Source organism: Anabrus simplex, chromosome 1 (assembly GCF_040414725.1).
Source record: "Anabrus simplex isolate iqAnaSimp1 chromosome 1, ASM4041472v1, whole genome shotgun sequence".
Taxonomy (NCBI): domain Eukaryota; kingdom Metazoa; phylum Arthropoda; class Insecta; order Orthoptera; family Tettigoniidae; genus Anabrus; species Anabrus simplex.
The window spans coordinates 1557816623-1557826060 of NC_090265.1; positions in this window are offsets into that span (position 1 = coordinate 1557816623).

Genomic DNA, 9438 nt, shown 5'->3' on the forward strand with positions numbered 1-9438 from the left:
GGAGGTGAAGATCGGCAAGTGCTAGAGAAACATCTTGAAAGATAAATGGTTGAGTTAACCTGAGGAACACACTGTCACTGATTCATTCCATAGGTGTCGTGCTATCACTGCTCAAGTGAAGCTTATTGTAGGGCTCGGAAGTTGAAAGCCTATAGATTGCCAAAAGAAAACCTAGTTAAAGACCTAAAATATCCAAAAAAGGACCTAAAAACTGGCAAAAGGTACATAAAAGTGCGATCCTAATTCATTCATAATTTTAGTTTTAATGATATTGTCATGAATAAAACTCCATCTGTTTGATTACTCTAATTTTTCAGGATGGCCTAATAAATGCACACAGACACAATTAAACACAAACAATTCTAACCAGGTTTGGATGGCCACACACTAATTGCCAGTCTATTTACAAATCTCTCTTCTGTACGCACACCCGGGAGTTCCAGTCGGTTGCTACCTGGGACCGTCTATAATCCTTACTTCCACCTTCCCCCAAGTCCAGTCACCTCGTACAGCCACTGCGGGTAGACAACTGGATTTGAACACAGTACCCCTGGCTATACAACACACTACAACTGTTCGTCGGTTCGACTCCAATGATAGTCCGGTACTTCACACAATCACATGAAGTGAACAGCTGAACAGTATCCAACAGCAGGACGATACTCACAACAGCGCATATTAACACACGTCCAATTATCCTCACACTCACGATAACTGCTTCAATCGCTGATTCACGGCGGTCAACAATTCACAGAAGAACACACACAGTACTCCTAAGGCAGTACACAGTATTTCGTCCTGTCGCCTCCAGTTAAACACTCACTGGTCTCTCCGACACCACAAGCACAGCTCCTGGTTCAGGCCTCGGTGGGACACTAGCGACGGCCAACACCTCTGTCGCTCTCAGCCCAGCCACCGAACGCCAGCTCATTGAGTGTCACACTGGCTCCACTTCGAAGCCCAACTGTCGTTCACTCTAATACTAACTCCCACTCGGAGTCCAACTCTGACTGACTGCCCGCGACTGGTCTCCCTTCTTATAGCTCGCGTAATTTGATCCAGAAATGTCACGATGTCACTGGAGGCATCAAAGGTAAGCCGGCCGCCGAGAACAACACACGGGAAGGCCGGCCACACTCCACAGGCCGTCTGGGAGATTCCATGTCCTCAAGTCACCAGCCCTTTTCCTGGAAATACCTAAAGGAGCTACCACGGGGCTGAGACGTAACAATATATTTAATGAAGGAATATATTTTTTTAAATGAAAAATTCTGGTGGTATGCCACATACAGTGCAAAAATATATGAGTCAAATACTTCTTTCAGACAGTGTATATTTTTAGATTATCATAATTTAAATAAGAATAGCGTATTTGTTAAAAAGATACTCGCCTAGAATTAATTCAGCGACCCCGCAATGGGCATCCTGGAGAAGGAAATTAGTATAACTGAAATCACATTTGGCTTAATCACACTAAAAACCCCATGGCGCAACAGCCCCGAAGGGTCTTGGCCTACCAAGAGACCGCTGCTCAGCCCGAAGCCCTGCAGATTACGAGGTGCTGCGTGGCTGGCACGACGAATCCTCTCGGCCGTTATTCTTCGCTTTCTAGACCCGGGACCGCCATCTCACCGTCAGATAACGCCTCGATTGTAATCACGTAGGCTGAGTGGACCTCGAACCAGCACTCAGATCCAGGTAAAAATCCCTGACCTGGCCGAGAATCGAACGGGGGTTTCCGGGTAAGAGGCAAACACGCCACCCCTACACCACGGGGTTGGCTTAACCTCACTAGGGTTTCAGAAATTGCAATTCGGAAACCTCACCTCAGTTGGCTTTGCAGTATATCACAACAGTCATCTCCAGGTTCTCAGGTGTAAAGAATCGTCGCCTTTCAAACAGCAAGGTTGCGAAACATCGAGAAACTTATCTCTGCATCAGTGAATGTTAAGAGCTCACACGTGAAGCAAAAGCACTCAGATCAAAGTGTTCTCCTTTCAATATTTCACTCATCTTGCACATAATTTGATACCCCTGTTCTTTTTAGCACTAAGTTTAGTTTCATTTTTCATTCGTTTCGTTTTCTCTCTTTTCAGATATGGCTCAAATACATGTAGGCCTATTTACTACAGAAATGTTAGAGGTAAAAATGAAATGAAGTGGCGTATGGCTTTTAGTGCCGAAAGTGTCCGAGGGCAAGTTCGGCTCTCCAGATGCAGGTCTTTTGATTTGACATCCGTAGGCGACCTGCGCGTCATGGTGAGGATGAAATGATGATCAAGACGACACACACGCCCAGCCCCCGTGCCAGGGAAATGAACCAGTTATGATTAAAATTCCCGACCCTGCTGGGAATCGAACCCGGGACCCCTCTGAGCAAAGACCAACACGCTAACCATTTAGCCATGAAACCGGAATTGTTAGAGGTAATGGATGAACTAATCATGATTCGAATTGAGAATGGGCAGTAAAAATCTAGTTGAAAGAAAGTTAAGTTTCAAAGAAGGCGTTAAGACCTAAAAAAGGGCTAAAAAGGACCAATTCAAAAAAGGACAAATAAAACCCACCATTTTCTGGCCTACACAGACCCAGAATGAACATATATTATGTTGACCCTCGTCTTCGGACACTCGAGGGAAAAAAAAAAGTTCCTCTACTTCCGAGCCCTACGTAAGGGTACGTATTAGCCTTGCTGCCCACGTCACGTTCAATACGCAGAAATTGCCGGGTTAAGGAGTGCTGACGTCTCACAGCCACTAACATAACTGAGCACCGCCTCTTCATACAGTACTGAACTACAAGTAGTTCTGCACCTCCAAAGTCTTAGTACCATGTCACAATTTGCTTTCGGCAAAGTTGTTTGGCGCGATCACGGGTCGTCTGATTAGGATGGCCATCGTCAATGTTGTAATTCTTTATTTTCTTTGTGAATGTTTCGAGACACTAATTTAATTCCTAATGACAGTAAGCAAATGCTAATATGCATGTTGCTGTCTTTTAAAACTCGTAATCATCAATATAAAAATCTAAACCTGTGGTCGATACTGTTCATTAAGTCTAGAGAAGATGCAACGCCTGTCTCGAAGATGAATATTTTCAGGATCTTCTTTGAAAAGATACTCGTTATGTCATCTGTGTAATAGTACATTACGCAACAAGCCTATAATGGCAACGAGAGTCTTAATTGCCATTATGGGCGAGTTGCATACGACTGTTTATGCTCGACGATAATTATAACTCTATTTTTTAAATGTTCATAAATTTCTGTCGAGATGTCGCTTGACAGTTGAGTTTACTGAACAGAGCGCAGAGCGCATGCGCTGGGCTATTGATTTTCCGTGAGTGGATCAGAGACCTTGACAATGTCACATGTTTTCAAAGCTTTATTTCAAATACAAATGGTTTATTGTTCAGTTGGTGAAGTGAATTTACGGGAAGTGCCGTGTGGTTGTGGAATATTGGAAGTAGAAGGTGCATTGATGTTAATATGTGTGTCCGACACAACGACATTAAAGATATATAGACTGCTAAACATACTCGTTACAGCGCCCCTGGTTGAAGCACAGCGAACTAACTTTTGCCTGCAACTGTCATGGCGGCTGCCACTTCTTGGTCTTGACAGTTAGCCCTTATCAGTTCAATGAATTGATGAGATTATACGTTATTGCAAATTAAAGATATATTTAAGAATAAACACGACATTTTCAAACATGCTTAATGTTGCATTGATGTTATAATGAAAAAATCGCAGTGAATATGGTGAGCATTTGCTTGGTTAAAACGAGAATTACGTATGTAGAAGAACGGATAACTCGGCGTCATGCACTAACAATAAAGTCATTCACTACAGAAAGACATGTTATACGTACAGCAGTTCAATGTCATTCTGGTATAATTTTTGAATTTTGCTTCTTTGTCTGGTTTGTTACGTTTTATGCTTTTTGCTACTTATGGCTACTTGCTAAGAACTGCTGTGTGACATGTAGCACAGACGTCCGTTGGTTGCGGTGTAGAATATCTCTACGGCATCCTCTGCCTGTCGTAAGGGGCCACTAAATGAGGGTAACCCCAGATTCTAAAGTTGAGAACACCTGATCCTTGGTTGAGTGTAGCATTCCTTCCACATACGGTATCCTACCAGCTTTACCACTTGAATATTTCTACCGGACCTCTCTTGGTCAAACCTCGCCTGACTTCATTCTACTGAATTCATAGCCTACATTTATTTATTTATTTATTTATTTATTTATTTATTTATTTATTTATTTATTTATTTATTTATTTATTTATTTATTTATTTATTTATTTATTTTAACCTTGCACACCTTCTCGAAGACCGTACTCCATCACACAGCAACTTCTGCAGAGCCTTTCTATGGCAGATTCAGAGGAAATAAGCATATGTTTTGCCTACAAGTGTCATGGCTGCCAGTGGTTCAAGTAGATTCAAAGATGGCCATCAGATTAGCAGTCTATATTTTTAATGTCGTTGGTCCGACATGTTTGATTTTAGAAACAAGTGCGAAGCTAGTGCGTTGAGCGCAGGTGCGATGCTATTCTTACCTAATTGGTCAAACAGTTGTATCATAATGAAAATCTGAACTCTGCTTGGTGGAGAACCTGCATCATAATGAAACTTGAACTATAATGGGCCTCATTAAGATTCAGCTTTCTGGCATAAGGCCTATAATATTTATATTTCGGCATCGTCGAGCATAAAAATTATTATAGATTTTTCAGATAACATAAGGCTCGCCAAGATAACACAAATAAATATTAAATTAAGATCAAGCGAGTTGGCTATGGGGTTCGGGTAGCGTAGCCGTGAGCTTGCATTCTGGAAATGGTGCGTTCGAACTCCACCGTCAACAATTCTGAAGATGGTTTTCTGTGGTTTCCCATTTTCACACACGGCCGCGTCCTTCCCAGTCCAAGCCATTTCCTATCCCGTCGTCGCCTGAAGACCCAACTGAGTCGGCGCGGCGTTAAAAGACTTGCAATGAAATTAAATTAAGAATGTATTAAGTACATGACCATCACTATTAAACTTGAAGCCGTGATTGTTCTTCGCTGCGAATATTGTAGAATTAAATCTGTGGATTATACTATTCTAGTGTTGTAATTTGTCCCTCCCATCTCATTATTTCATTTCTATTATTTTACGTTAAAGTAGGTACTGATAAAAAGTGTGAGTATTTAAGACAACAGTTACTATTTTCTTAAAGGATACCTTTTTAGAAATCGGTTTGGAAAGGTACACAAGTGTGGAAATTTTGGGAAACACTGAATTAAGGTATTCACCAACACTAGTGATGACATTTCCGCAAAAGTAATCCTACTTTCTTGAAACTTATGTCAAAGATTCTAGGGATTTAAAATAGTGGATTTCTGGCTTAAAATAATTAAAAAGTAATATCTGGCGGGTATTTCTAAAGATAAATTACAAAAATAACATGCATTTTTAGAACTCTTATGTTCCTATTCAGCCCAGAGGACTCATTGCTACTGAAAATTGCTTTGCAATATGTTCTGAGTGTTGTAAACAAAATAGGTTTTGTGGCTTTGATAGGGGCGAATTTATTAACGTTTTTCGATAACTTAAATTATTCTCAGGGAGAAAAATATTTAATTGTGAGGACCGGACCCTTATTTACAATATAATTGCATTATCTGCTATACTACGTAGCTTCATTACTTATCTTCAATTTAGTCTTTAAATGCTAATATTTAAATTCTAAGTGGACATTTCATTTTCCCAAGTAATCACAAGCATTGAAAAAATGAAATGTGAGAAAAAGTCTCTTAAAGTTGAGGTACACATTAAGAGTAAGGTCGCTCACTTTTCTACTCTTGAAAACCTCCTGTTACATAATTGGCGCCATATTCTTGGGATTTTAGATCATAAATATCTCCGACATTTTTGCTCTAGAGTACACTGCTTCAAGCCAGATGGAGATACTCCTTATGCCGGACAATCTGCACTTGCCAGGATGTCCAGTCCTGACATAGGCTACTGCCATTGTTAAAATAGCAAATACTTTTCATTACTCTCAGCTGTAGGGTTTTGCGTCCTATGTACACATCATTTGAGCAACGTTGCCAAATTAAGCTGTTGAACGATTCATTGGGATTCTGTGTTCTCCCGTAAACATTTCACCTAGAATATAACCTGGCTAGTTCTGCAATCTGCTGTCAACCAGGACTAATTTCTGAGTATAAGAGACAAACCGTTCAAACACATCCCGCGCTTTGAAGGGAAAAAAAAAATGAAATACCCAATGAGAAATGTCAAGCTGTCAAAGTGACAGCTGCAGAACAACGTGCGCACCGATCATTTAAATGAATATAAGTAAGCTAAACAACAATGAACCTGTATAAACTAAATATTTTTGGAAACTAGAGAAACACACACTTTAATATGGGCCAATAAAATATTGAAAATGTTCTTCAAAAAGAATGAAACGGAGGGTTGGTGAATACCTTTTACAATTCAAATGGTACTGAACTGGTAGTTTTGAACACATGCAGGACTCGATCCTTTCAAGAGTGTGGGCGAAATATTGTGCTATTTCTCTGGGTACTTCAATATTGTGTAAGAATATGTCACTCACTACAAATTTCACAACAGACTGCTATTCACCTCCGTAGTGTACCGATTAGCGCTATTACATGCTGTCCTCGGAGGCCTGTGTTCGACTCCCGATACTGTAAGAGATTTAAGATCGGAAGAAAGCTGGTATATGGTTAAAATGATACATACAACTCACTTCTACTGTACTACATCGGGACGAGGACCCGAATTTAAATTACAGTCTAATTCTGAACCCGTTAGATCACTTCTTCGTGAATGACATATTAAGTATTCCAGTCAGACATACCCATACTGTTGTTCATCATTGCCGTTTGTATGCAGTAACTGCTCTCCTAGAATACAAAGGTGGGCTATTCTTCAAGTTCAGTCGAAGGGAAAGTGACAAACCGATACTACTCTGTGGAGCATAGGAGTATTATAAAGATTCCAGAACAGAATTGAAGGAATGCAGATGGAACTTGACGGAACCAACAGAAAGTTTGAACTTCGAGCGAGTTCCATAAGTGATACTCGAAAACGAGTAAATCAGGAGGCTATAATGCACCCTTGAATATATACGAGAAGCCTACAAAGCTTTGTTAGGTTCCCTTGGAAGGACGTGGAATCGAATCCCCGTCAGAATCGAGGAATTTGAAACGCCCTTCCACTTGTAGAGGAACTCATGGTCCTGTAGTCTGCTCAGCCTAGTTAGTCACACTGGGACCTTTGTGCCGTGTGCGGACTACTACTATCAAACTGTTTTTATTCCTCCGCTGAAGGGGGAGGCGGGCCTTTTAAACGGTTACGCCGTCTCTCAGGCCAAGAGATTTGTGGTGGTGATGGAGATGCGTAGCGAAGGTGAGGGGAATTGGCAGCCGTGGCCTATACTAGGAACTGTCCTGGCATTCGCCTTAGAGCAGGAGAATGGAAAATCATTGCCAGGACAGCCGGCGGTGGGGACCAGCCCCTTCCGTCTCCCAAATGCAGAGGTGTAGAGCCACGGTAGAGCCGTGGCTACCCATCCTCTGCTCGGAGGAACTCGATTCATTGATTGAGCGATTCACTTCACTTGCACGCAAAAGACGTATGAAATTCTACGAGCATTTAGCACGAGTCGATGATTCACGATTGACGAAGAAGATCTTTTTCGTTATCAATGGAACACGACAAACCAAAGTGCGCTGGCTAGTAGACAACCAAAAAGATCTCGCAGAAGTCGACATTGACCCACTGGAAACCACAAGGACTTCATATAGACAAAAGATCAATGCCCACAAGTTTGCGCCCAAGAAACCGACGGCAAGAAATTTGAAAATAAAAAACGCGTGGACACAAGAAAGACGACAGGCCCATAGTGAAAGGATGAGGAAGTTTTGGGAAGATAAGAAGAACAAGATCAAGAATACCAATTCTAAATAATGGTTCTACGTGCTCCTTAGAGGCCAAACGCATATATATATAAATAAGTTATAATCCTCACAACCTCCAATCAACACATACAGAGATTTCCAAGTACACAGATCTGGCCACAGAAATAAAAACCATGTGGAAACTCAACAATGTTATCCTTATTCCAGTAGTGATTGAATGTAATGGTATTTTACTAAAGACACTACACGGGAGCATTGAAGCACGTCATTTCCACCCTCTCACTTACAGAGAATTACAAAAGGCAGCAATCCTGGCCACTTACCACATAGTAAGGAAGTTTATTGGCATGAACCATCCAATATATGCTGAGGATTAATGAAAATCGACCACTAATAAATTTGACTATTTATGTATAGTAAATATCTTATAAATTTCTGTCAAATTATTTGTCAACAATGTAAGTATATACAGGTATGAATGAAGCATATGTGCGTATGTACTAAATAGTACTTCTTCCATGTACATTGTACCGAAAAAGCTCATAAACCGAATTGTAAAATTGTGAAATATACAGTATAATAATAATAATAATAATAATCATAATAATAATAATAATAATAATAATAATAATAATACTTACCAGAACAAAAAGTTGTATGTAAAGCCGTTTAAATTAATTGTTTAGAAAGATCTTAGAATGATCTTATTTCTCACTAGCAAAAGTACAAATTCTTGTTCTGATTATTATTATTATTATTATTATTATTATTATTATTATTATTATTATTATTATTATTTTATTATTATTATTATTATTATTATTATTATTATTATTATTATTATTATTATTATTATTGTACCGGGCGGTACACCTCCACGCCGCTTGTTCAAATATTGCGCCAATTGAAACTCCTCTACAGGAGAAAGCCTGAACCTTGAAAAACTGTATTACCTCAACAGTTTCTCCGAAGATGGCTCTGTTTGAATTTTGATGTGTTTTTGTTTATCATTGATCAAGAAGTGTGGACATTCTCTAACAGATGTCTCTACCAAAAACTATGGTAATACACTCTGGTGTAATGGAATCTACTCTCCCGAAGAAATTTTGTATTCCTGAGTTTTGTTTTTACTAAATTTTGTTCTGTGATTTGTGGGTTGGCAATATTAATCCTTCCTTACGCCAGATTTGAACTTAGCCAATCCCGAAATTATTTTATTAATTCTCAGCTGTAATAAAGTTCCTAAGTCGCTGACTAACTTTTGAAACATATATATATTTAAAACTGCATTTATATTGCAAAATCTGAATATCTGCATTTAAAATGGAAAATCTGAAAATTAACATTCATTAAATAAAATACACACTCGTCTGACCTTGTACTCACACTTACTTGTTACCTGCTTACTTACACATACGTTATTTGAAGGGCGCCAGCTGTCACTCAGTACAGCAATAATAGAATGAGACTCTTGACTATCTCTAGGGTGTGGGGTAA